Genomic DNA, 24,946 nt, shown 5'->3' on the forward strand with positions numbered 1-24,946 from the left:
AACGGTTGTCAATGTGTGCACTCAACTTCCAGAGTTAAACCCGTGTGTGGATTCAGCAGTCTGCAAACACTTTCTGTGCAGAGTTTCAAAACAGGCGTTTTCAGCCCAATACCGGCATACGGAAGAAACAGCAGAAAGCCCAGGGAAATATCTGCTTCTAAATCCAAAACGCAGCTATCTAACAGAACGGTTGTCAATGTGTGCACTCAACTTCCAGAGTTAAACCCGTGTGTGGATTCAGCAGTCTGCAAACACTTTCTGTGCAGAGTTTCAAAACAGACGTTTTCAGCCCGTTACCGGCATATGGAAGAAACAGCAGAAAGCCCAGGGAATTATCTGCTTCTAAATCCAAAACGCAGCTATCTAACAGAACGGTTGTCAATGTGTGCACTCAACTTCCAGAGTTAAACCCGTGTGTGGATTCAGCAGTCTGCAAACACTTTCTGTGCAGAGTTTCAAAACAGGCGTTTTCAGCCCAATACCGGCATATGGAAGAAACAGCAGAAAGCCCAGGGAAATATCTGCTTCTAAATCCAAAACGCAGCTATCTAACAGAACGGTTGTCAATGTGTTCACTCAACTTCCAGAGTTAAACCCGTGTGTGGATTCAGCAGTCTGCAAACACTTTCTGTGCAGAGTTTCAAAACAGACGTTTTCAGCCCATTACCGGCATATGGAAGAAACAGCAGAAAGCCCAGGGAAATATCTGCTTCTAAATCCAAAACGCAGCTATCTAACAGAACGGTTGTCAATATGTGCACTCAACTTCCAGAGTTAAACCCGTGTGTGGATTCAGCAGTCTGCAAACACTTTCTGTGCAGAGTTTCAAAACAGGCGTTTTCAGCCCAATACCGGCATATGGAAGAAACAGCAGAAATCCCAGGGAAATATCTGCTTCTAAATCCAAAACGCAGCTATCTAACAGAACGGTTGTCAATGTGCGCACTCAACTTCCAGAGTTAAACCCGTGTGTGGATTCAGCGGTCTGCAAACACTTTCTGTGCAGAGTTTCAAAACAGACGTTTTCAGCCCATTACCGGCATATGGAAGAAACAGCAGAAAGCACAGGGAAATATCTGCTTCTAAATCCAAAACGCAGCTATCTAACAGAACGGTTGTCAATGTGTGCACTCAACTTCCAGAGTTAAACCCGTGTGTGGATTCAGCAGTCTGCAAACACTTTCTGTGCAGAGTTTCAAAACAGGCGTTTTCAGCCCAATACCGGCATATGGAAGAAACTGCAGAAAGCCCAGGGAAATATCTGCTTCTAAATCCAAAACGCAGCTTTCTAACAGAACGGTTGTCAATGTGAGCACTCAACTTCCAGAGTTAAACCCGTGTGTGGATTCAGCAGTCTGCAAACACTTTCTGTGCAGAGTTTCAAAACAGGCGTTTTCAGCCCAATACCGGCATATGGAAGAAACAGCAGAAAGCACAGGGAAATATCTGCTTCTAAATCCAAAACGCAGCTATCTAACAGAACGGTTGTCAATGTGTGCACTCAACTTCCAGAGTTAAACCCGTGTGTGGATTCAGCAGTCTGCAAACACTTTCTGTGCAGAGTTTCAAAACAGGCGTTTTCAGCCCAATACCGGCATATGGAAGAAACAGCAGAAAGCCCAGGGAAATATCTGCTTCTAAATCCAAAACGCAGCTATCTAACAGAACGGTTGTCAATGTGTGCACTCAACTTCCAGAGTTAAACCCGTGTGTGGATTCAGCAGTCTGCAAACACTTTCTGTGCAGAGTTTCAAAACAGACGTTTTCAGCCCATTACCGGCATATGGAAGAAACAGCAGAAAGCACAGGGAAATATCTGCTTCTAAATCCAAAACGCAGCTATCTAACAGAACGGTTGTCAATGTGTGCACTCAACTTCCAGAGTTAAACCCGTGTGTGGATTCAGCGGTCTGCAAACTCTTTCTGTGCAGAGTTTCAAAACAGGCGTTTTCAGCCCAATACCGGCATATGGAAGAAACAGCAGAAAGCCCAGGGAAATATCTGCTTCTAAATCCAAAACGCAGCTATCTAACAGAACGGTTGTCAATGTGTGCACTCAACTTCCAGAGTTAAACCCGTGTGTGGATTCAGCAGTCTGCAAACACTTTCTCTGCAGAGTCCCAAAACAGACGTTTTCAGCCCAATACCGGCATATGGAAGAAACAGCAGAAAGCACAGGGAAATATCTGCTTCTAAATCCAAAACGCAGCTATCTAACAGAACGGTTGTCAATGTGTGCACTCAACTTCCAGAGTTAAACCCGTGTGTGGATTCAGCAGTCTGCAAACACTTTCTGTGCAGAGTTTCAAAACAGGCGTTTTCAGTCCAATACCGGCATATGGAAGAAACAGCAGAAAGCACAGGGAAATATCTGCTTCTAAATCCAAAACGCAGCTATCTAACAGAACGGTTGTCAATGTGTGCACTCAACTTCCAGAGTTAAACCCGTGTGTGGATTCAGCAGTCTGCAAACACTTTCTGTGCAGAGTTTCAAAACAGGCGTTTTCAGCCCAATACCGGCATATGGAAGAAACAGCAGAAAGCCCAGGGAAATATCTGCTTCTAAATCCAAAACGCAGCTATCTAACAGAACGGTTGTCAATGTGTGCACTCAACTTCCAGAGTTAAACCCGTGTGTGGATTCAGCAGTCTGCAAACACTTTCTGTGCAGAGTTTCAAAACAGACGTTTTCAGCCCATTACCGGCATATGGAAGAAACAGCAGAAAGCACAGGGAAATATCTGCTTCTAAATCCAAAACGCAGCTATCTAACAGAACGGTTGTCAATGTGTGCACTCAACTTCCAGAGTTAAACCCGTGTGTGGATTCAGCAGTCTGCAAACACTTTCTGTGCAGAGTTTCAAAACAGGCGTTTTCAGCCCAATACCGGCATATGGAAGAAACAGCAGAAAGCCCAGGGAAATATCTGCTTCTAAATCCAAAACGCAGCTATCTAACAGAACGGTTGTCAATGTGTGCCCTCAACTTCCAGAGTTAAACCCGTGTGTGGATTCAGCAGTCTGCAAACACTTTCTGTGCAGAGTTTCAAAACAGACGTTTTCAGCCCATTACCGGCATATGGAAGAAACAGCAGAAAGCCCAGGGAAATATCTGCTTCTAAATCCAAAACGCAGCTATCTATCAGAACGGTTGTCAATGTGTGCACTCAACTTCCAGAGTTAAACCCGTGTGTGGATTCAGCAGTCTGCAAACACTTTCTGTGCAGAGTTTCAAAACAGGCGTTTTCAGCCCAATACCGGCATATGGAAGAAACAGCAGAAAGCCCAGGGAAATATCTGCTTCTAAATCCAAAACGCAGCTATCTAACAGAACGGTTGTCAATGTGTGCACTCAACTTCCAGAGTTAAACCCGTGTGTGGATTCAGCAGTCTGCAAACACTTTCTGTGCAGAGTTTCAAAACAGACGTTTTCAGCCCATTACCGGCATATGGAAGAAACAGCAGAAAGCACAGGGAAATATCTGCTTCTAAATCCAAAACGCAGGAATCTAACAGAACGGTTGTCAATGTGTGCACTCAACTTCCAGAGTTAAACCCGTGTGTGGATTCAGCAGTCTGCAAACACTTTCTGTGCAGAGTTTCAAAACAGACGTTTTCAGCCCATTACCGGCATATGGAAGAAACAGCAGAAAGCCCAGGGAAATATCTGCTTCTAAATCCAAAACGCAGCTATCTAACAGAACGGTTGTCAATGTGTGCACTCAACTTCCAGAGTTAAACCCGTGTGTGGATTCAGCAGTCTGCAAACCCTTTCTGTGCAGAGTTTCAAAACAGACGTTTTCAGCCCATTACCGGCATATGGAAGAAACAGCAGAAAGCCCAGGGAAATATCTGCTTCTAAATCCAAAACGCAGCTATCTAACAGAACGGTTGTCAATGTGTGCACTCAACTTCCAGAGTTAAACCCGTGTGTGGATTCAGCAGTCTGCAAACACTTTCTGTGCAGAGTTTCAAAACAGGCGTTTTCAGCCCAATACCGGCATATGGAAGAAACAGCAGAAAGCCCAGGGAAATATCTGCTTCTAAATCCAAAACGCAGCTATCTAACAGAACGGTTGTCAATGTGTGCACTCAACTTCCAGAGTTAAACCCGTGTGTGGATTCAGCAGTCTGCAAACACTTTCTGTGCAGAGTTTCAAAACAGGCGTTTTCAGCCCAATACCGGCATACGGAAGAAACAGCAGAAAGCCCAGGGAAATATCTGCTTCTAAATCCAAAACGCAGCTATCTAACAGAACGGTTGTCAATGTGTGCACTCAACTTCCAGAGTTAAACCCGTGTGTGGATTCAGCAGTCTGCAAACACTTTCTGTGCAGAGTTTCAAAACAGGCGTTTTCAGCCCAATACAGGCATATGGAAGAAACAGCAGAAAGCCCAGGGAAATATCTGATTCTAAATCCAAAAGGCAGCTATCTAACAGAACGGTTGTCAATGTGTGCACTCAACTTCCAGAGTTAAACCCGTGTGTGGATTCAGCAGTCTGCAAACACTTTCTGTGCAGAGTTTCAAAACAGACGTTTTCAGCCCGTTACCGGCATATGGAAGAAACAGCAGAAAGCCCAGGGAATTATCTGCTTCTAAATCCAAAACGCAGCTATCTAACAGAACGGTTGTCAATGTGTGCACTCAACTTCCAGAGTTAAACCCGTGTGTGGATTCAGCAGTCTGCAAACACTTTCTGTGCAGAGTTTCAAAACAGGCGTTTTCAGCCCAATACCGGCATATGGAAGAAACAGCAGAAAGCCCAGGGAAATATCTGCTTCTAAATCCAAAACGCAGCTATCTAACAGAACGGTTGTCAATGTGTTCACTCAACTTCCAGAGTTAAACCCGTGTGTGGATTCAGCAGTCTGCAAACACTTTCTGTGCAGAGTTTCAAAACAGACGTTTTCAGCCCATTACCGGCATATGGAAGAAACAGCAGAAAGCCCAGGGAAATATCTGCTTCTAAATCCAAAACGCAGCTATCTAACAGAACGGTTGTCAATATGTGCACTCAACTTCCAGAGTTAAACCCGTGTGTGGATTCAGCAGTCTGCAAACACTTTCTGTGCAGAGTTTCAAAACAGGCGTTTTCAGCCCAATACCGGCATATGGAAGAAACAGCAGAAAGCCCAGGGAAATATCTGCTTCTAAATCCAAAACGCAGCTATCTAACAGAACGGTTGTCAATGTGTGCACTCAACTTCCAGAGTTAAACCCGTGTGTGGATTCAGCGGTCTGCAAACACTTTCTGTGCAGAGTTTCAAAACAGACGTTTTCAGCCCATTACCGGCATATGGAAGAAACAGCAGAAAGCACAGGGAAATATCTGCTTCTAAATCCAAAACGCAGCTATCTAACAGAACGGTTGTCAATGTGTGCACTCAACTTCCAGAGTTAAACCCGTGTGTGGATTCAGCAGTCTGCAAACACTTTCTGTGCAGAGTTTCAAAACAGGCGTTTTCAGCCCAATACCGGCATATGGAAGAAACAGCAGAAAGCCCAGGGAAATATCTGCTTCTAAATCCAAAACGCAGCTTTCTAACAGAACGGTTGTCAATGTGAGCACTCAACTTCCAGAGTTAAACCCGTGTGTGGATTCAGCAGTCTGCAAACACTTTCTGTGCAGAGTTTCAAAACAGGCGTTTTCAGCCCAATACCGGCATATGGAAGAAACAGCAGAAAGCACAGGGAAATATCTGCTTCTAAATCCAAAACGCAGCTATCTAACAGAACGGTTGTCAATGTGTGCACTCAACTTCCAGAGTTAAACCCGTGTGTGGATTCAGCAGTCTGCAAACACTTTCTGTGCAGAGTTTCAAAACAGGCGTTTTCAGCCCAATACCGGCATATGGAAGAAACAGCAGAAAGCCCAGGGAAATATCTGCTTCTAAATCCAAAACGCAGCTATCTAACAGAACGGTTGTCAATGTGTGCACTCAACTTCCAGAGTTAAACCCGTGTGTGGATTCAGCAGTCTGCAAACACTTTCTGTGCAGAGTTTCAAAACAGACGTTTTCAGCCCATTACCGGCATATGGAAGAAACAGCAGAAAGCACAGGGAAATATCTGCTTCTAAATCCAAAACGCAGCTATCTAACAGAACGGTTGTCAATGTGTGCACTCAACTTCCAGAGTTAAACCCGTGTGTGGATTCAGCGGTCTGCAAACTCTTTCTGTGCAGAGTTTCAAAACAGGCGTTTTCAGCCCAATACCGGCATATGGAAGAAACAGCAGAAAGCCCAGGGAAATATCTGCTTCTAAATCCAAAACGCAGCTATCTAACAGAACGGTTGTCAATGTGTGCACTCAACTTCCAGAGTTAAACCCGTGTGTGGATTCAGCAGTCTGCAAACACTTTCTCTGCAGAGTCCCAAAACAGACGTTTTCAGCCCAATACCGGCATATGGAAGAAACAGCAGAAAGCACAGGGAAATATCTGCTTCTAAATCCAAAACGCAGCTATCTAACAGAACGGTTGTCAATGTGTGCACTCAACTTCCAGAGTTAAACCCGTGTGTGGATTCAGCAGTCTGCAAACACTTTCTGTGCAGAGTTTCAAAACAGGCGTTTTCAGCCCAATACCGGCATATGGAAGAAACAGCAGAAAGCACAGGGAAATATCTGCTTCTAAATCCAAAACGCAGCTATCTAACAGAACGGTTGTCAATGTGTGCACTCAACTTCCAGAGTTAAACCCGTGTGTGGATTCAGCAGTCTGCAAACACTTTCTGTGCAGAGTTTCAAAACAGGCGTTTTCAGCCCAATACCGGCATATGGAAGAAACAGCAGAAAGCCCAGGGAAATATCTGCTTCTAAATCCAAAACGCAGCTATCTAACAGAACGGTTGTCAATGTGTGCACTCAACTTCCAGAGTTAAACCCGTGTGTGGATTCAGCAGTCTGCAAACACTTTCTGTGCAGAGTTTCAAAACAGATGTTTTCTGCCCATTACCGGCATATGGAAGAAACAGCAGAAAGCACAGGGAAATATCTGCTTCTAAATCCAAAACGCAGCTATCTAACAGAACGGTTGTCAATGTGTGCACTCAACTTCCAGAGTTAAACCCGTGTGTGGATTCAGCAGTCTGCAAACACTTTCTGTGCAGAGTTTCAAAACAGGCGTTTTCAGCCCAATACCGGCATATGGAAGAAACAGCAGAAAGCCCAGGGAAATATCTGCTTCTAAATCCAAAACGCAGCTATCTAACAGAACGGTTGTCAATGTGTGCCCTCAACTTCCAGAGTTAAACCCGTGTGTGGATTCAGCAGTCTGCAAACACTTTCTGTGCAGAGTTTCAAAACAGACGTTTTCAGCCCATTACCGGCATATGGAAGAAACAGCAGAAAGCCCAGGGAAATATCTGCTTCTAAATCCAAAACGCAGCTATCTATCAGAACGGTTGTCAATGTGTGCACTCAACTTCCAGAGTTAAACCCGTGTGTGGATTCAGCAGTCTGCAAACACTTTCTGTGCAGAGTTTCAAAACAGGCGTTTTCAGCCCAATACCGGCATATGGAAGAAACAGCAGAAAGCCCAGGGAAATATCTGCTTCTAAATCCAAAACGCAGCTATCTAACAGAACGGTTGTCAATGTGTGCACTCAACTTCCAGAGTTAAACCCGTGTGTGGATTCAGCAGTCTGCAAACACTTTCTGTGCAGAGTTTCAAAACAGACGTTTTCAGCCCATTACCGGCATATGGAAGAAACAGCAGAAAGCACAGGGAAATATCTGCTTCTAAATCCAAAACGCAGCTATCTTACAGAACGGTTGTCAATGTGTGCACTCAACTTCCAGAGTTAAACCCGTGTGTGGATTCAGCAGTCTGCAAACACTTTCTGTGCAGAGTTTCAAAACAGGCGTTTTCAGCCCAATACCAGCATATGGAAGAAACAGCAGAAAGCCCAGGGAAATATCTGCTTCTAAATCCAAAACGCAGCTATCTAACAGAACGGTTGTCAATGTGAGCACTCAACTTCCAGAGTTAAACCCGTGTGTGGATTCAGCAGTCTGCAAACACTTTCTGTGCAGAGTTTCAAAACAGGCGTTTTCAGCCCAATACCGGCATATGGAAGAAACAGCAGAAAGCCCAGGGAAATATCTGCTTCTAAATCCAAAACGCAGCTATCTAACAGAACGGTTGTCAATGTGTGCACTCAACTTCCAGAGTTAAACCCGTGTGTGGATTCAGCAGTCTGCAAACACTTTCTCTGCAGAGTTTCAAAACAGGCGTTTTCAGCCCAATACCGGCATATGGAAGAAACAGCAGAAAGCCCAGGGAAATATCTGCTTCTAAATCCAAAACGCAGCTATCTAACAGAACGGTTGTCAATGTGAGCACTCAACTTCCAGAGTTAAACCCGTGTGTGGATTCAGCAGTCTTCAAACACTTTCTGTGCAGAGTTTCAAAACAGGCGTTTTCAGCCCAATACCGGCATATGGAAGAAACAGCAGAAAGCCCAGGGAAATATCTGCTTCTAAATCCAAAACGCAGCTATCTAACAGAACGGTTGTCAATGTGTGCACTCAACTTCTAGAGTTAAACCCGTGTGTGGATTCAGCAGTCTGCAAACACTTTCTGTGCAGAGTTTCAAAACAGACGTTTTCAGCCCATTACCGGCATATGGAAGAAACAGCAGAAAGCACAGGGAAATATCTGCTTCTAAATCCAAAACGCAGCTATCTAACAGAACGGTTGTCAATGTGTGCACTCAACTTCCAGAGTTAAACCCGTGTGTGGATTCAGCAGTCTGCAAACACTTTCTGTGCAGAGTTTCAAAACAGGCGTTTTCAGCCCAATACCGGCATATGGAAGAAACAGCAGAAAGCCCAGGGAAATATCTGCTTCTAAATCCAAAACGCAGCTATCTAACAGAACGGTTGTCAATGTGAGCACTCAACTTCCAGAGTTAAACCCGTGTGTGGATTCAGCAGTCTGCAAACACTTTCTGTGCAGAGTTTCAAAACAGGCGTTTTCAGCCCAATACCGGCATATTGAAGAAACAGCAGAAAGCCCAGGGAAATATCTGCTTCTAAATCCAAAACGCAGCTATCTAACAGAACGGTTGTCAATGTGTGCACTCAACTTCCAGAGTTAAACCCGTGTGTGGATTCAGCAGTCTGCAAACACTTTCTGCGCAGAGTTTCAAAACAGGCGTTTTCAGCCCAATACCGGCATATGGAAGAAACAGCAGAAAGCCCAGGGAAATATCTGCTTCTAAATCCAAAACGCAGCTATCTAACAGAACGGTTGTCAATGTGTGCACTCAACTTCCAGAGTTAAACCCGTGTGTGGATTCAGCAGTCTGCAAACACTTTCTGTGCAGAGTTTCAAAACAGGCGTTTTCAGCCCAATACCGGCATATGGAAGAAACAGCAGAAAGCCCAGGGAAATATCTGCTTCTAAATCCAAAACGCAGCTATCTAACAGAACGGTTGTCAATGTGAGCACTCAACTTCCAGAGTTAAACCCGTGTGTGGATTCAGCAGTCTGCAAACACTTTCTGTGCAGAGTTTCAAAACAGGCGTTTTCAGCCCAATACCGGCATATGGAAGAAACAGCAGAAAGCACAGGGAAATATCTGCTTCTAAATCCAAAACGCAGCTATCTAACAGAACGGTTGTCAATGTGAGCACTCAACTTCCAGAGTTAAACCCGTGTGTGGATTCAGCAGTCTGCAAACACTTTCTGTGCAGAGTTTCAAAACAGGCGTTTTCAGCCCAATACCGGCATATGGAAGAAACAGCAGAAAGCCCAGGGATATATCTGCTTCTAAATCCAAAACGCAGCTATCTAACAGAACGGTTGTCAATGTGTGCACTCAACTTCCAGAGTTAAACCCGTGTGTGGATTCAGCAGTCTGCAAACTCTTTCTGTGCAGAGTTTCAAAACAGGCGTTTTCAGCCCAATACCGGCATATGGAAGAAACAGCAGAAAGCCCAGGGAAATATCTGCTTCTAAATCCAAAACGCAGCTATCTAACAGAACGGTTGTCAATGTGTGCACTCAACTTCCAGAGATAAACCCGTGTGTGGATTCAGCAGTCTGCAAACACTTTCTGTGCAGAGTTTCAAAACAGACGTTTTCAGCCCATTACCGGCATATGGAAGAAACAGCAGAAAGCCCAGGGAAATATCTGCTTCTAAATCCAAAACGCAGCTATCTATCAGAACGGTTGTCAATGTGTGCCTTCAACTTCCAGAGTTAAACCCGTGTGTGGATTCAGCAGTCTGCAAACACTTTCTGTGCAGAGTTTCAAAACAGACGTTTTCAGCCCATTACCGGCATATGGAAGAAACAGCAGAAAGCCCAGGGAAATATCTGCTTCTAAATCCAAAACGCAGCTATCTATCAGAACGGTTGTCAATGTGTGCACTCAACTTCCAGAGTTAAACCCGTGTGTGGATTCAGCAGTCTGCAAACACTTTCTGTGCAGAGTTTCAAAACAGGCGTTTTCAGCCCAATACCGGCATATGGAAGAAACAGCAGAAAGCCCAGGGAAATATCTGCTTCTAAATCCAAAACGCAGCTATCTAACAGAACGGTTGTCAATGTGTGCACTCAACTTCCAGAGTTAAACCCGTGTGTGGATTCAGCAGTCTGCAAACACTTTCTGTGCAGAGTTTCAAAACAGACGTTTTCAGCCCATTACCGGCATATGGAAGAAACAGCAGAAAGCACAGGGAAATATCTGCTTCTAAATCCAAAACGCAGCTATCTTACAGAACGGTTGTCAATGTGTGCACTCAACTTCCAGAGTTAAACCCGTGTGTGGATTCAGCAGTCTGCAAACACTTTCTGTGCAGAGTTTCAAAACAGGCGTTTTCAGCCCAATACCGGCATATGGAAGAAACAGCAGAAAGCCCAGGGAAATATCTGCTTCTAAATCCAAAACGCAGCTATCTAACAGAACGGTTGTCAATGTGAGCACTCAACTTCCAGAGTTAAACCCGTGTGTGGATTCAGCAGTCTGCAAACACTTTCTGTGCAGAGTTTCAAAACAGGCGTTTTCAGCCCAATACCGGCATATGGAAGAAACAGCAGAAAGCACAGGGAAATATCTGCTTCTAAATCCAAAACGCAGCTATCTAACAGAACGGTTGTCAATGTGTGCACTCAACTTCCACAGGTAAACCCGTGTGTGGATTCAGCAGTCTGCAAACACTTTCTGTGCACAGTTTCAAAACAGGCGTTTTCAGCCCAATACCGGCATATGGAAGAAACAGCAGAAAGCCCAGGGAAATATCTGCTTCTAAATCCAAAACGCAGCTATCTAACAGAACGGTTGTCAATGTGTGCACTCAACTTCCAGAGTTAAACCCGTGTGTGGATTCAGCAGTCTGCAAACACTTTCTCTGCAGAGTTTCAAAACAGGCGTTTTCAGCCCAATACCGGCATATGGAAGAAACAGCAGAAAGCCCAGGGAAATATCTGCTTCTAAATCCAAAACGCAGCTATCTAACAGAACGGTTGTCAATGTGAGCACTCAACTTCCAGAGTTAAACCCGTGTGTGGATTCAGCAGTCTGCAAACACTTTCTGTGCAGAGTTTCAAAACAGGCGTTTTCAGCCCAATACCGGCATATGGAAGAAACAGCAGAAAGCACAGGGAAATATCTGCTTCTAAATCCAAAACGCAGCTATCTAACAGAACGGTTGTCAATGTGAGCACTCAACTTCCAGAGTTAAACCCGTGTGTGGATTCAGCAGTCTGCAAACACTTTCTGTGCAGAGTTTCAAAACAGGCGTTTTCAGCCCAATACCGGCATATGGAAGAAACAGCAGAAAGCACAGGGAAATATCTGCTTCTAAATCCAAAACGCAGCTATCTAACAGAACGGTTGTCAATGTGTGCACTCAACTTCCAGAGTTAAACCCGTGTGTGGATTCAGCAGTCTGCAAACACTTTCTGTGCAGAGTTTCAAAACAGGCGTTTTCAGCCCAATACCAGCATATGGAAGAAACAGCAGAAAGCCCAGGGAAATATCTGCTTCTAAATCCAAAACGCTGCTATCTAACAGAACGGTTGTCAATGTGAGCACTCAACTTCCAGAGTTAAACGCGTGTGTGGATTCAGCAGTCTGCAAACACTTTCTGTGCAGAGTTTCAAAACAGGCGTTTTCAGCCCAATACCGGCATATGGAAGAAACAGCAGAAAGCCCAGGGAAATATCTGATTCTAAATCCAAAACGCAGCTATCTAACAGAACGGTTGTCAATGTGTGCACTCAACTTCCAGAGTTAAACCCGTGTGTGGATCCAGCAGTCTGCAAACACTTTCTGTGCAGAGTTTCAAAACAGACGTTTTCAGCCCATTACCGGCATATGGAAGAAACAGCAGAAAGCACAGGGAAATATCTGCTTCTAAATCCAAAACGCAGCTATCTAACAGAACGGTTGTCAATGTGTGCACTCAACTTCCAGAGTTAAACCCGTGTGTGGATTCAGCAGTCTGCAAACACTTTCTGTGCAGAGTTTCAAAACAGGCGTTTTCAGCCCAATACCGGCATATGGAAGAAACAGCAGAAAGCCCAGGGAAATATCTGCTTCTAAATCCAAAACGCAGCTATCTAACAGAACGGTTGTCAATGTGTGCCCTCAACTTCCAGAGTTAAACCCGTGTGTGGATTCAGCAGTCTGCAAACACATTCTGTGCAGAGTTTCAAAACAGACGTTTTCAGCCCATTACCGGCATATGGAAGAAACAGCAGAAAGCCCAGGGAAATATCTGCTTCTAAATCCAAAACGCAGCTATCTATCAGAACGGTTGTCAATGTGTGCACTCAACTTCCAGAGTTAAACCCGTGTGTGGATTCAGCAGTCTGCAAACACTTTCTGTGCAGAGTTTCAAAACAGGCGTTTTCAGCCCAATACCGGCATATGGAAGAAACAGCAGAAAGCACAGGGAAATATCTGCTTCTAAATCCAAAACGCAGCTATCTAACAGAACGGTTGTCAATGTGTGCACTCAACTTCCAGAGTTAAACCCGTGTGTGGATTCAGCAGTCTGCAAACACTTTCTGTGCAGAGTTTCAAAACAGGCGTTTTCAGCCCAATACCGGCATATGGAAGAAACAGCAGAAAGCCCAGGGAAATATCTGCTTCTAAATCCAAAACGCAGCTATCTAACAGAACGGTTGTCAATGTGAGCACTCAACTTCCAGAGTTAAACCCGTGTGTGGATTCAGCAGTCTGCAAACACTTTCTGTGCAGAGTTTCAAAACAGGCGTTTTCAGCCCAATACCGGCATATGGAAGAAACAGCAGAAAGCACAGGGAAATATCTGCTTCTAAATCCAAAACGCAGCTATCTAACAGAACGGTTGTCAATGTGTGCACTCAACTTCCAGAGTTAAACCCGTGTGTGGATTCAGCAGTCTGCAAACACTTTCTGCGCAGAGTTTCAAAACAGGCGTTTTCAGCCCAATACCGGCATATGGAAGAAACAGCAGAAAGCCCAGGGAAATATCTGCTTCTAAATCCAAAACGCAGCTATCTAACAGAACGGTTGTCAATGTGTGCACTCAAATTCCAGAGTTAAACCCGTGTGTGGATTCAGCAGTCTGCAAACACTTTCTGTGCAGAGTTTCAAAACAGGCGTTTTCAGCCCAATACCGGCATATGGAAGAAACAGCAGAAAGCCCAGGGAAATATCTGCTTCTAAATCCAAAACGCAGCTATCTAACAGAACGGTTGTCAATGTGAGCACTCAACTTCCAGAGTTAAACCCGTGTGTGGATTCAGCAGTCTGCAAACACTTTCTGTGCAGAGTTTCAAAACAGGCGTTTTCAGCCCAATACCGGCATATGGAAGAAACAGCAGAAAGCACAGGGAAATATCTGCTTCTAAATCCAAAACGCAGCTATCTAACAGAACGGTTGTCAATGTGAGCACTCAACTTCCAGAGTTAAACCCGTGTGTGGATTCAGCAGTCTGCAAACACTTTCTGTGCAGAGTTTCAAAACAGGCGTTTTCAGCCCAATACCGGCATATGGAAGAAACAGCAGAAAGCACAGGGAAATATCTGCTTCTAAATCCAAAACGCAGCTATCTAACAGAACGGTTGTCAATGTGAGCACTCAACTTCCAGAGTTAAACCCGTGTGTGGATTCAGCAGTCTGCAAACACTTTCTGTGCAGAGTTTCAAAACAGGCGTTTTCAGCCCAATACCGGCATATGGAAGAAACAGCAGAAAGCACAGGGAAATATCTGCTTCTAAATCCAAAACGCAGCTATCTAACAGAACGGTTGTCAATGTGTGCACTCAACTTCCAGAGTTAAACCCGTGTGTGGATTCAGCAGTCTGCAAACACTTTCTGTGCAGAGTTTCAAAACAGGCGTTTTCAGCCCAATACCAGCATATGGAAGAAACAGCAGAAAGCCCAGGGAAATATCTGCTTCTAAATCCAAAACGCTGCTATCTAACAGAACGGTTGTCAATGTGAGCACTCAACTTCCAGAGTTAAACGCGTGTGTGGATTCAGCAGTCTGCAAACACTTTCTGTGCAGAGTTTCAAAACAGGCGTTTTCAGCCCAATACCGGCATATGGAAGAAACAGCAGAAAGCCCAGGGAAATATCTGATTCTAAATCCAAAACGCAGCTATCTAACAGAACGGTTGTCAATGTGTGCACTCAACTTCCAGAGTTAAACCCGTGTGTGGATCCAGCAGTCTGCAAACACTTTCTGTGCAGAGTTTCAAAACAGACGTTTTCAGCCCATTACCGGCATATGGAAGAAACAGCAGAAAGCACAGGGAAATATCTGCTTCTAAATCCAAAACGCAGCTATCTAACAGAACGGTTGTCAATGTGTGCACTCAACTTCCAGAGTTAAACCCGTGTGTGGATTCAGCAGTCTGCAAACACTTTCTGTGCAGAGTTTCAAAACAGGCGTTTTCAGCCCAATACCGGCATATGGAAGAAACAGCAGAAAGCCCAGGGAAATATCTGCTTCTAAATCCAAAACGCAGCTATCTAACAGAACGGTTGTCAATGTGTGCCCTCAACTTCCAGAGTTAAACCCGTGTGTGGATTCAGCAGTCTGCAAACACATTCTGTGCAGAGTTTCAAAACAGACGTTTTCAGCCCATTACCGGCATATGGAAGAAACAGCAGAAAGCCCAGGGAAATATCTGCTTCTAAATCCAAAACGCAGCTATCTATCAGAACGGTTGTCAATGTGTGCACTCAACTTCCAGAGTTAAACCCGTGTGTGGATTCAGCAGTCTGCAAACACTTTCTGTGCAGAGTTTCAAAACAGGCGTTTTCAGCCCAATACCGGCATATGGAAGAAACAGCAGAAAGCACAGGGAAATATCTGCTTCTAAATCCAAAACGCAGCTATCTAACAGAACGGTTGTCAATGTGTGCACTCAACTTCCAGAGTTAAACCCGTGTGTGGATTCAGCAGTCTGCAAACACTTTCTGTGCAGAGTTTCAAAACAGGCGTTTTCAGCCCAATACCGGCATATGGAAGAAACAGCAGAAAGCCCAGGGAAATATCTGCTTCTAAATCCAAAACGCAGCTATCTAACAGAACGGTTGTCAATGTGAGCACTCAACTTCCAGAGTTAAACCCGTGTGTGGATTCAGCAGTCTGCAAACACTTTCTGTGCAGAGTTTCAAAACAGGCGTTTTCAGCCCAATACCGGCATATGGAAGAAACAGCAGAAAGCACAGGGAAATATCTGCTTCTAAATCCAAAACGCAGCTATCTAACAGAACGGTTGTCAATGTGTGCACTCAACTTCCAGAGTTAAACCCGTGTGTGGATTCAGCAGTCTGCAAACACTTTCTGCGCAGAGTTTCAAAACAGGCGTTTTCAGCCCAATACCGGCATATGGAAGAAACAGCAGAAAGCCCAGGGAAATATCTGCTTCTAAATCCAAAACGCAGCTATCTAACAGAACGGTTGTCAATGTGTGCACTCAAATTCCAGAGTTAAACCCGTGTGTGGATTCAGCAGTCTGCAAACACTTTCTGTGCAGAGTTTCAAAACAGGCGTTTTCAGCCCAATACCGGCATATGGAAGAAACAGCAGAAAGCCCAGGGAAATATCTGCTTCTAAATCCAAAACGCAGCTATCTAACAGAACGGTTGTCAATGTGAGCACTCAACTTCCAGAGTTAAACCCGTGTGTGGATTCAGCAGTCTGCAAACACTTTCTGTGCAGAGTTTCAAAACAGGCGTTTTCAGCCCAATACCGGCATATGGAAGAAACAGCAGAAAGCACAGGGAAATATCTGCTTCTAAATCCAAAACGCAGCTATCTAACAGAACGGTTGTCAATGTGAGCACTCAACTTCCAGAGTTAAACCCGTGTGTGGATTCAGCAGTCTGCAAACACTTTCTGTGCAGAGTTTCAAAACAGGCGTTTTCAGCCCAATACCGGCATATGGAAGAAACAGCAGAAAGCCCAGGGAAATATCTGCTTCTAAATCCAAAACGCAGCTATCTAACAGAACGGTTGTCAATGTGTGCACTCAACTTCCAGAGTTAAACCCGTGTGTGGATTCAGCAGTCTGCAAACTCTTTCTGTGCAGAGTTTCAAAACAGGCGTTTTCAGCCCAATACCGGCATATGGAAGAAACAGCAGAAAGCCCAGGGAAATATCTGCTTCTAAATCCAAAACGCAGCTATCTAACAGAACGGTTGTCAATGTGTGCACTCAACTTCCAGAGATAAACCCGTGTGTGGATTCAGCAGTCTGCAAACACTTTCTGTGCAGAGTTTCAAAACAGACGTTTTCAGCCCATTACCGGCATATGGAAGAAACAGCAGAAAGCCCAGGGAAATATCTGCTTCTAAATCCAAAACGCAGCTATCTATCAGAACGGTTGTCAATGTGTGCCCTCAACTTCCAGAGTTAAACCCGTGTGTGGATTCAGCAGTCTGCAAACACTTTCTGTGCAGAGTTTCAAAACAGACGTTTTCAGCCCATTACCGGCATATGGAAGAAACAGCAGAAAGCCCAGGGAAATATCTGCTTCTAAATCCAAAACGCAGCTATCTATCAGAACGGTTGTCAATGTGTGCACTCAACTTCCAGAGTTAAACCCGTGTGTGGATTCAGCAGTCTGCAAACACTTTCTGTGCAGAGTTTCAAAACAGGCGTTTTCAGCCCAATACCGGCATATGGAAGAAACAGCAGAAAGCCCAGGGAAATATCTGCTTCTAAATCCAAAACGCAGCTATCTAACAGAACGGTTGTCAATGTGTGCACTCAACTTCCAGAGTTAAACCCGTGTGTGGATTCAGCAGTCTGCAAACACTTTCTGTGCAGAGTTTCAAAACAGACGTTTTCAGCCCATTACCGGCATATGGAAGAAACAGCAGAAAGCACAGGGAAATATCTGCTTCTAAATCCAAAACGCAGCTATCTTACAGAACGGTTGTCAATGTGTGCACTCAACTTCCAGAGTTAAACCCGTGTGTGGATTCAGCAGTCTGCAAACACTTTCTGTGCAGAGTTTCAAAACAGGCGTTTTCAGCCCAATACCGGCATATGGAAGAAACAGCAGAAAGCCCAGGGAAATATCTGCTTCTAAATCCAAAACGCAGCTATCTAACAGAACGGTTGTCAATGTGAGCACTCAACTTCCAGAGTTAAACCCGTGTGTGGATTCAGCAGTCTGCAAACACTTTCTGTGCAGAGTTTCAAAACAGGCGTTTTCAGCCCAATACCGGCATATGGAAGAAACAGCAGAAAGCACAGGGAAATATCTGCTTCTAAATCCAAAACGCAGCTATCTAACAGAACGGTTGTCAATGTGTGCCCTCAACTTCCAGAGTTAAACCCGTGTGTGGATTCAGCAGTCTGCAAACACTTTCTGTGCAGAGTTTCAAAACAGGCGTTTTCAGCCCAATACCGGCATATGGAAGAAACAGCAGAAAGCCCAGGGAAATATCTGCTTCTAAATCCAAAACGCAGCTATCTAACAGAACGGTTGTCAATGTGAGCACTCAACTTCCAGAGTTAAACCCGTGTGTGGATTCAGCAGTCTGCAAACACTTTCTGTGCAGAGTTTCAAAACAGGCGTTTTCAGCCCAATACCGGCATATGGAAGAAACAGCAGAAAGCACAGGGAAATATCTGCTTCTAAATCCAAAACGCAGCTATCTAACAGAACGGTTGTCAATGTGTGCACTCAACTTCCAGAGTTAAACCCGTGTGTGGATTCAGCAGTCTGCAAACACTTTCTGCGCAGAGTTTCAAAACAGGCGTTTTCAGCCCAATACCGGCATATGGAAGAAACAGCAGAAAGCCCAGGGAAATATCTGCTTCTAAATCCAAAACGCAGCTATCTAACAGAACGGTTGTCAATGTGTGCACTCAAATTCCAGAGTTAAACCCGTGTGTGGATTCAGCAGTCTGCAAACACTTTCTGTGCAGAGTTTCAAAACAGGCGTTTTCAGCCCAATACCGGCATATGGAAGAAACAGCAGAAAGCCCAGGGAAATATCTGCTTCTAAATCCAAAACGCAGCTATCTAACAGAACGGTTGTCAATGTGAGCACTCAACTTCCAGAGTTAAACCCGTGTGTGGATTCAGCAGTCTGCAAACACTTTCTGTGCAGAGTTTCAAAACAGGCGTTTTCAGCCCAATACCGGCATATGGAAGAAACAGCAGAAAGCACAGGGAAATATCTGCTTCTAAATCCAAAACGCAGCTATCTAACAGAACGGTTGTCAATGTGTGCACTCAACTTCCAGAGTTAAACCCGTGTGTGGATTCAGCAGTCTGCAAACACTTTCTGTGCAGAGTTTCAAAACAGGCGTTTTCAGCCCAATACCGGCATATGGAAGAAACAGCAGAAAGCCCAGGGAAATATCTGCTTCTAAATCCAAAACGCAGCTATCTAACAGAACGGTTGTCAATGTGTGCCCTCAACTTCCAGAGTTAAACCCGTGTGTGGATTCAGCAGTCTGCAAACACATTCTGTGCAGAGTTTCAAAACAGACGTTTTCAGCCCATTACCGGCATATGGAAGAAACAGCAGAAAGCCCAGGGAAATATCTGCTTCTAAATCCAAAACGCAGCTATCTATCAGAACGGTTGTCAATGTGTGCACTCAACTTCCAGAGTTAAACCCGTGTGTGGATTCAGCAGTCTGCAAACACTTTCTGTGCAGAGTTTCAAAACAGGCGTTTTCAGCCCAATACCGGCATATGGAAGAAACAGCAGAAAGCACAGGGAAATATCTGCTTCTAAATCCAAAACGCAGCTATCTAACAGAACGGTTGTCAATGTGTGCACTCAACTTCCAGAGTTAAACCCGTGTGTGGATTCAGCAGTCTGCAAACACTTTCTGTGCAGAGTTTCAAAACAGGCGTTTTCAGCCCAATACCGGCATATGGAAGAAACAGCAGAAAGCCCAGGGAAATATCTGCTTCTAAATCCAAAACGCAGCTATCTAACAGAACGGTTGTCAATGTGAGCACTCAACTTCCAGAGTTAAACCCGTGTGTGGATTCAGCAGTCTGCAAACACTTTCTGTGCAGAGTTTCAAAACAGGCGTTTTCAGCCCAATACCGGCATATGGAAGAAACAGCAGAAAGCACAGGGAAATATCTGCTTCTAAATCCAAAACGCAGCTATCTAACAGAACGGTTGTCAATGTGTGCACTCAACTTCCAGAGTTAAACCCGTGTGTGGATTCAGCAGTCTGCAAACACTTTCTGCGCAGAGTTTCAAAACAGGCGTTTTCAGCCCAATACCGGCATATGGAAGAAACAGCAGAAAGCCCAGGGAAATATCTGCTTCTAAATCCAAAACGCAGCTATCTAACAGAACGGTTGTCAATGTGTGCACTCAAATTCCAGAGTTAAACCCGTGTGTGGATTCAGCAGTCTGCAAACACTTTCTGTGCAGAGTTTCAAAACAGGCGTTTTCAGCCCAATACCGGCATATGGAAGAAACAGCAGAAAGCCCAGGGAAATATCTGCTTCTAAATCCAAAACGCAGCTATCTAACAGAACGGTTGTCAATGTGAGCACTCAACTTCCAGAGTTAAACCCGTGTGTGGATTCAGCAGTCTGCAAACACTTTCTGTGCAGAGTTTCAAAACAGGCGTTTTCAGCCCAATACCGGCATATGGAAGAAACAGCAGAAAGCACAGGGAAATATCTGCTTCTAAATCCAAAACGCAGCTATCTAACAGAACGGTTGTCAATGTGAGCACTCAACTTCCAGAGTTAAACCCGTGTGTGGATTCAGCAGTCTGCAAACACTTTCTGTGCAGAGTTTCAAAACAGGCGTTTTCAGCCCAATACCGGCATATGGAAGAAACAGCAGAAAGCCCAGGGAAATATCTGCTTCTAAATCCAAAACGCAGCTATCTAACAGAACGGTTGTCAATGTGTGCACTCAACTTCCAGAGTTAAACCCGTGTGTGGATTCAGCAGTCTGCAAACTCTTTCTGTGCAGAGTTTCAAAACAGGCGTTTTCAGCCCAATACCGGCATATGGAAGAAACAGCAGAAAGCCCAGGGAAATATCTGCTTCTAAATCCAAAACGCAGCTATCTAACAGAACGGTTGTCAATGTGTGCACTCAACTTCCAGAGATAAACCCGTGTGTGGATTCAGCAGTCTGCAAACACTTTCTGTGCAGAGTTTCAAAACAGACGTTTTCAGCCCATTACCGGCATATGGAAGAAACAGCAGAAAGCCCAGGGAAATATCTGCTTCTAAATCCAAAACGCAGCTATCTATCAGAACGGTTGTCAATGTGTGCCCTCAACTTCCAGAGTTAAACCCGTGTGTGGATTCAGCAGTCTGCAAACACTTTCTGTGCAGAGTTTCAAAACAGACGTTTTCAGCCCATTACCGGCATATGGAAGAAACAGCAGAAAGCCCAGGGAAATATCTGCTTCTAAATCCAAAACGCAGCTATCTATCAGAACGGTTGTCAATGTGTGCACTCAACTTCCAGAGTTAAACCCGTGTGTGGATTCAGCAGTCTGCAAACACTTTCTGTGCAGAGTTTCAAAACAGGCGTTTTCAGCCCAATACCGGCATATGGAAGAAACAGCAGAAAGCCCAGGGAAATATCTGCTTCTAAATCCAAAACGCAGCTATCTAACAGAACGGTTGTCAATGTGTGCACTCAACTTCCAGAGTTAAACCCGTGTGTGGATTCAGCAGTCTGCAAACACTTTCTGTGCAGAGTTTCAAAACAGACGTTTTCAGCCCATTACCGGCATATGGAAGAAACAGCAGAAAGCACAGGGAAATATCTGCTTCTAAATCCAAAACGCAGCTATCTTACAGAACGGTTGTCAATGTGTGCACTCAACTTCCAGAGTTAAACCCGTGTGTGGATTCAGCAGTCTGCAAACACTTTCTGTGCAGAGTTTCAAAACAGGCGTTTTCAGCCCAATACCGGCATATGGAAGAAACAGCAGAAAGCCCAGGGAAATATCTGCTTCTAAATCCAAAACGCAGCTATCTAACAGAACGGTTGTCAATGTGAGCACTCAACTTCCAGAGTTAAACCCGTGTGTGGATTCAGCAGTCTGCAAACACTTTCTGTGCAGAGTTTCAAAACAGGCGTTTTCAGCCCAATACCGGCATATGGAAGAAACAGCAGAAAGCACAGGGAAATATCTGCTTCTAAATCCAAAACGCAGCTATCTAACAGAACGGTTGTCAATGTGTGCCCTCAACTTCCAGAGTTAAACCCGTGTGTGGATTCAGCAGTCTGCAAACACTTTCTGTGCAGAGTTTCAAAACAGGCGTTTTCAGCCCAATACCGGCATATGGAAGAAACAGCAGAAAGCCCAGGGAAATATCTGCTTCTAAATCCAAAACGCAGCTATCTAACAGAACGGTTGTCAATGTGAGCACTCAACTTCCAGAGTTAAACCCGTGTGTGGATTCAGCAGTCTGCAAACACTTTCTGTGCAGAGTTTCAAAACAGGCGTTTTCAGCCCAATACCGGCATATGGAAGAAACAGCAGAAAGCACAGGGAAATATCTGCTTCTAAATCCAAAACGCAGCTATCTAACAGAACGGTTGTCAATGTGTGCACTCAACTTCCAGAGTTAAACCCGTGTGTGGATTCAGCAGTCTGCAAACACTTTCTGCGCAGAGTTTCAAAACAGGCGTTTTCAGCCCAATACCGGCATATGGAAGAAACAGCAGAAAGCCCAGGGAAATATCTGCTTCTAAATCCAAAACGCAGCTATCTAACAGAACGGTTGTCAATGTGTGCACTCAAATTCCAGAGTTAAACCCGTGTGTGGATTCAGCAGTCTGCAAACACTTTCTGTGCAGAGTTTCAAAACAGGCGTTTTCAGCCCAATACCGGCATATGGAAGAAACAGCAGAAAGCCCAGGGAAATATCTGCTTCTAAATCCAAAACGCAGCTATCTAACAGAACGGTTGTCAATGTGAGCACTCAACTTCCAGAGTTAAACCCGTGTGTGGATTCAGCAGTCTGCAAACACTTTCTGTGCAGAGTTTCAAAACAGGCGTTTTCAGCCCAATACCGGCATATGGAAGAAACAGCAGAAAGCACAGGGAAATATCTGCTTCTAAATCCAAAACGCAGCTATCTAACAGAACGGTTGTCAATGTGTGCACTCAACTTCCAGAGTTAAACCCGTGTGTGGATTCAGCAGTCTGCAAACACTTTCTGCGCAGAGTTTCAAAACAGGCGTTTTCAGCCCAATACCGGCATATGGAAGAAACAGCAGAAAGCCCAGGGAAATATCTGCTTCTAAATCCAAAACGCAGCTATCTAACAGAACGGTTGTCAATGTGTGCACTCAAATTCCAGAGTTAAACCCGTGTGTGGATTCAGCAGTCTGCAAACACTTTCTGTGCAGAGTTTCAAAACAGGCGTTTTCAGCCCAATACCGGCATATGGAAGAAACAGCAGAAAGCCCAGGGAAATATCTGCTTCTAAATCCAAAACGCAGCTATCTAACAGAACGGTTGTCAATGTGAGCACTCAACTTCCAGAGTTAAACCCGTGTGTGGATTCAGCAGTCTGCAAACACTTTCTGTGCAGAGTTTCAAAACAGGCGTTTTCAGCCCAATACCGGCATATGGAAGAAACAGCAGAAAGCACAGGGAAATATCTGCTTCTAAATCCAAAACGCAGCTATCTAACAGAACGGTTGTCAATGTGAGCACTCAACTTCCAGAGTTAAACCCGTGTGTGGATTCAGCAGTCTGCAAACACTTTCTGTGCAGAGTTTCAAAACAGGCGTTTTCAGCCCAATACCGGCATATGGAAGAAACAGCAGAAAGCCCAGGGAAATATCTGCTTCTAAATCCAAAACGCAGCTATCTAACAGAACGGTTGTCAATGTGTGCACTCAACTTCCAGAGTTAAACCCGTGTGTGGATTCAGCAGTCTGCAAACTCTTTCTGTGCAGAGTTTCAAAACAGGCGTTTTCAGCCCAATACCGGCATATGGAAGAAACAGCAGAAAGCCCAGGGAAATATCTGCTTCTAAATCCAAAACGCAGCTATCTAACAGAACGGTTGTCAATGTGTGCACTCAACTTCCAGAGATAAACCCGTGTGTGGATTCAGCAGTCTGCAAACACTTTCTGTGCAGAGTTTCAAAACAGACGTTTTCAGCCCATTACCGGCATATGGAAGAAACAGCAGAAAGCCCAGGGAAATATCTGCTTCTAAATCCAAAACGCAGCTATCTATCAGAACGGTTGTCAATGTGTGCCCTCAACTTCCAGAGTTAAACCCGTGTGTGGATTCAGCAGTCTGCAAACACTTTCTGTGCAGAGTTTCAAAACAGACGTTTTCAGCCCATTACCGGCATATGGAAGAAACAGCAGAAAGCCCAGGGAAATATCTGCTTCTAAATCCAAAACGCAGCTATCTATCAGAACGGTTGTCAATGTGTGCACTCAACTTCCAGAGTTAAACCCGTGTGTGGATTCAGCAGTCTGCAAACACTTTCTGTGCAGAGTTTCAAAACAGGCGTTTTCAGCCCAATACCGGCATATGGAAGAAACAGCAGAAAGCCCAGGGAAATATCTGCTTCTAAATCCAAAACGCAGCTATCTAACAGAACGGTTGTCAATGTGTGCACTCAACTTCCAGAGTTAAACCCGTGTGTGGATTCAGCAGTCTGCAAACACTTTCTGTGCAGAGTTTCAAAACAGACGTTTTCAGCCCATTACCGGCATATGGAAGAAACAGCAGAAAGCACAGGGAAATATCTGCTTCTAAATCCAAAACGCAGCTATCTAACAGAACGGTTGTCAATGTGTGCCCTCAACTTCCAGAGTTAAACCCGTGTGTGGATTCAGCAGTCTGCAAACACTTTCTGTGCAGAGTTTCAAAACAGGCGTTTTCAGCCCAATACCGGCATATGGAAGAAACAGCAGAAAGCCCAGGGAAATATCTGCTTCTAAATCCAAAACGCAGCTATCTAACAGAACGGTTGTCAATGTGAGCACTCAACTTCCAGAGTTAAACCCGTGTGTGGATTCAGCAGTCTGCAAACACTTTCTGTGCAGAGTTTCAAAACAGGCGTTTTCAGCCCAATACCGGCATATGGAAGAAACAGCAGAAAGCACAGGGAAATATCTGCTTCTAAATCCAAAACGCAGCTATCTAACAGAACGGTTGTCAATGTGTGCACTCAACTTCCAGAGTTAAACCCGTGTGTGGATTCAGCAGTCTGCAAACACTTTCTGCGCAGAGTTTCAAAACAGGCGTTTTCAGCCCAATACCGGCATATGGAAGAAACAGCAGAAAGCCCAGGGAAATATCTGCTTCTAAATCCAAAACGCAGCTATCTAACAGAACGGTTGTCAATGTGTGCACTCAAATTCCAGAGTTAAACCCGTGTGTGGATTCAGCAGTCTGCAAACACTTTCTGTGCAGAGTTTCAAAACAGGCGTTTTCAGCCCAATACCGGCATATGGAAGAAACAGCAGAAAGCCCAGGGAAATATCTGCT

The sequence above is a fragment of the Aotus nancymaae genome, unplaced genomic scaffold, assembly GCF_030222135.1.
Source record: "Aotus nancymaae isolate 86718 unplaced genomic scaffold, 86718_ANA_hifiasm-v0.15.2.pri h1tg000041l, whole genome shotgun sequence".
Taxonomy (NCBI): domain Eukaryota; kingdom Metazoa; phylum Chordata; class Mammalia; order Primates; family Aotidae; genus Aotus; species Aotus nancymaae.